The sequence below is a fragment of the Falco cherrug genome, chromosome 8 (assembly GCF_023634085.1).
Source record: "Falco cherrug isolate bFalChe1 chromosome 8, bFalChe1.pri, whole genome shotgun sequence".
Classification (NCBI taxonomy): domain Eukaryota; kingdom Metazoa; phylum Chordata; class Aves; order Falconiformes; family Falconidae; genus Falco; species Falco cherrug.
In genome coordinates this window covers 35953021-35957086 of record NC_073704.1, presented here as the reverse complement: position 1 = coordinate 35957086, position 4066 = coordinate 35953021, and the positions used below count along the sequence as shown (strand labels likewise).

Here is a 4066-nt window from a genome sequence, read left to right as displayed (position 1 = left end):
TCCGCGGCCCCACCCGCCGCCGGCAGCGCCGCGCCCGGCCCCTCCCCCCCGCCCTCCATCGCGGCTCTCGCGAGAGCTGGCGAACCGGCGCGCGGCCGGCCCCCTCTTCTATGCGCCCCCCACCATAGAGCCCAGCGGCGGCGCGGTAAGAGTGGCTACGCAGGAGAGGGTCACGTGGCCTGCGAGCCAGACGGCCATAGCGCCCCCAGCGCCTGGCGACCACGCGGGCCCATAGACAGACTGGTGGCATCCGGACGTGACGCCCCGCGGCCCCTCTTCATTGGCTGGGCGCCGGCGCTGATTGGCTGCGGCGCGGCGGGCCGGTGAGGCGGCGGGGATAAACCCTTCCGCCGCGCGCGGGGCGGCGACTATTGGGGGCGGGGGGGCGGCGGCGGTAGCCCTGCCCGAGGCGCCGTTGTCGGTCGGGCAGCGGGGCGGCGGGTAGAGCCGCGTTGCGCCTGCCCCGTGGCCGGCAGAGAGCAGTGGGGCCGTGGGCAGGTGCGGGCGCGCAGCCGCTCATCCTTCTTGAACCTTTAAAGTTAAGCAGGCGCCTCCATGGTTCGTCGGGATGCAGGCGGGCCGCCTGGTGCAGTCTGGGAGGAGGGTGGTAATAAACGAGCAACGTGGCTCAGCGCCTTTGCGTGTCTTTTCCGAAGGGTTGAACTGCGGAATCCCTGGGAAGGAGGAGCGGCGGCAGGTCGCGGTTTGGTGTCTCCATCCCAGCGCTAGTGGTTCCTTCCAGAGCTGGGGTAGGTGCAGGGCACAGCTCTGGCCGTGCCCCCGGTACTGCCTCGCTGTAGCTGTGTCTCCCTGGCCTTGGCATTTGGCTGAGAAGACCGACGGGTTGACACAAAATAGCCTCTTGCTTCTCTCGAAACCTCCTTGTTTCAGTGCAGACTCGTAGGTCATTTCAACCTCGGTTATTACAAGCAATCTTGTTGCCTCACATGGAGCACGCAGCGGCACAAACACGGGGGCAGCAGCAGTTGGATGCAGATGTGAGAGGATGACTGTAACTTCAGGAGCTTTGACAGATGAAAGAGTTCCCCGTCCTGAAGATGTAGGCTATGATGCATGGTTAGTTCTGAAACTGGTTAGCGGTTCTTAAAGATTTGGCACCCCCTTCCTCCTTAAAACTGAGTGAACCTCTGTCTCCCAGTGTGAATGCCCCTAGTTATGTGACATCCAGTAACCTTTAGGCTTTCAGTGAAGATTTAAGTTCTACTCCGAAAAGAGCGAGCTTTAAATGTTACCTGCAAGGGATGATGGGGTGAAGCTTGGCTGAGAGGGGGCCTCACAGCACCAAGGTGCCATGTGCTACCCCAAAAGCATGGTCCTCCCACACTCAGGAGCTTCTCTGATTCTTGCGGATTTGAAGTAAGTTGTATGGGGGCACCAGAATAAAATAACATCTGTTCTAAGGGCTAAAATACTTGGAGAGGCGAAGTGATTGTTGGAAAGAGTAAAGAACTGGGAATAGAAGCTGCAGAGAGAAGATGGAAAGGTCTTTAATTTCTTGGGAGTCACTTGTTCTGCAAGAAAAATCTCAGGATTGTGAGAGGCATGCTATGCCTGTAATTCTCTTCCTGATACTGGTAGTAGCAAATACGTAGGCAAAGCATTTCTCTCTTCAAGTGGCAGAACGCTTAAGGTTCGCACAGCAATTGATGCATCGTGAGTGTGTGGTGTATATGATAGTCACAGCAGCTATGTAAACAATAATTTAAACAGGTAGTATTTCTCAGGAATTTGATGCCAAGAAGGCAGAAATAAAGTTGTCCAGTGCAATCTTGTGTCCTTCCAGATTAATAGCTCCAGCAAGTCAGTTATTCTCCAGTACATGGAGAAGATGTTGTATTGAAGAAGAACTTGTCTGAACCTCTTCCATGTTACACTTCAGCTACCTTTAAGAATTAAGATCACTTTCTAAACTTCTTGCCCGTTCCTGTTTCACCCTTAAATCGTAATATACTACCAAAGTTACTTGTACATGGCTATTGTTAAGCCTCAAATTCATTCCTGGGTGAATCCAGGTGCCCAAGTAATGGCACAGCCTACATGGTAAAGTGCTGGAAAGGAACATCCTAACTTATGTTACTGCTTTGCGGTGAGGAAATGCAGCCTTCTAGCTTCCCTTCAGGAAAATACACAGCCCTCCTAAATCGCCTTTTACATCTCGAGCAGTCTATTTCACAACTCAATTTAAATCTATTTTAACACCTGCTATAATGCAGCTTGCAGATAGTTCCCACCAGGCACTCTGTTTTCAGTTCCTGATTTTTCAGCAGTAGCTTAAAGAGTATGGATTCAGGGTTCGAAGGGTATGAAAAAGGTACTTGTCTTTAAATACAGTTTGGATCATCATGCATCAAAATGAGAGCCCCAAATGCTGTTCTCGTGTTTCGTGGCACTCTACAGTGGTTTTGTTCAACTACAATTATGTTACAACTACTTCTCTTACAACTTCAGTGCAAATTTTATACAAGCAGTTACAATTTTATAACTAGACCCAACAGAATCAAATGAAATATACAAGCATATAATGCAGCACGGATAGATACGAATTACTTGATGGTTCATTCCCAACTGCAAATCATCACTAAGATTCTGCATGTGCAGAGGAAATTTAACTACAAGGACTTCTGTGTAATTAGGAGCTGACCTCTGCCTTCTTATTTCTGTGCCTTTAACAATCTTAAAGTGCAATGTTTTACTGCATTGTTTAAATCATTGTGTAAAACTCATGGAGTTTGGGTGTTCAACTTTTTTTTTTTTTTTATTTCCTTCAGTAATTGCTGGAAGAGTATGAAGAATGTTCTTATCTGACCATAATTAGAGTTTTACATTAGCTTTGTTAATGAAAAAAAAAGGAAGATGTAGGGAAGATTATATATAACCCTGTCTTAAAAATCTTAACACATCAAGAATAAGTAGAATATAATTAAATAATGACAGTGCATAATGATTATGATTTATGCAGGGTATGCATATTTAATTAATTGCCATGCAGGGTGCTGCAATCACCCATTCAGTCACAGGTTAAGGTAATTAAATACTGCTCTTGCTAGTGCAGAGATTTCAGACCTCGGTCCCCAAACATTGCATTCTCACTAACTTAACTGGTTTCATTCGTTCATAAAAAAATCAAAGAATTACTCCAATTAAAATGTATTGGAGGAATCACAATGTATTTTCCACTTTAATCCATTTAAACATCTGTGAATATCAAATATGCTGAAGGAAAATAATATTATATGAGAATGAAGTTGCCTTTCTTCTACTTTGAAATTTAATTAAAACAACCTGGTTGAGGAATTGTACATTTAGGTGGCTCAGTGCTTGCATGTGGATATTTAAATAAAAAAGGTCAACAGAAGTCTCGCAGACCTGAAGACATAACTATTGTTAAAGTTATTTTATCTAGGTCCTCTTCTTACATGAAAACCTGATATTCTCAAGGTCTAAACCTGTGAGCTGCTGACTACTTCAGCTTCTGATCTCCAGTAATCTTTTATGGAGTATGTTTGGAGAAGCAATATAGTGAAGATCCAAATGCAATAGCTAGGTGTCATGGATTAACCCCAGCCAGCAACTCGGCCCCACACAGCTGCTCGTTCACTCCCACGGGGTGGGATGGGGGAGAAAATCAGAAGAGTGAAAGTGAGAAAACTTGTGGGTTGGGATAAAGACAGTGTAATAAGTAAAGCAAAAGCCCACAAGCAAGCAAAGCAAGCCAAGGAATTCATTCACCGCTTCCCATGGGCAGGCAGGGGTTCCGCCACCCCCAGGAAAGCCGGGCTCCATTACTGGGGAAGACAAACACCACCACTCTGAACATCCCCCTCCTCCTTCCCCCAGTGTATATGCTGACCCCGATGCCGTCTGGGATGGGATGTCCCTTGGGTCAGCTGGGGTCAGCTGTCCCGGCTGTGTCCCCTCCCAGCTCCCTGTGCAGCCCCAGCCCCCTCGCTGGTGGGGTGGGTGAGGGGCAGAAAAGCCCTGGGCTCTGGGTGAGCGCTGCTCAGCAGCAACGGAACAGCCCTGGATTAGCAACACTTCCCAGCAT

At 48.0% G+C, this 4066-nt stretch overlaps 1 long non-coding RNA gene across 1 annotated transcript; it reads left to right on the top strand.

The window, feature by feature from the left end:
• The first annotated feature begins 319 nt into the window (after positions 1-319).
• Positions 320-1788, top strand: LOC129736649 (uncharacterized). The gene is made up of 2 exons (XR_008733572.1): positions 320-749; positions 892-1788. It is a non-coding gene; the product is annotated as an uncharacterized LOC129736649 (long non-coding RNA).
• The last annotated feature ends 2278 nt before the right edge of the window (positions 1789-4066 follow it).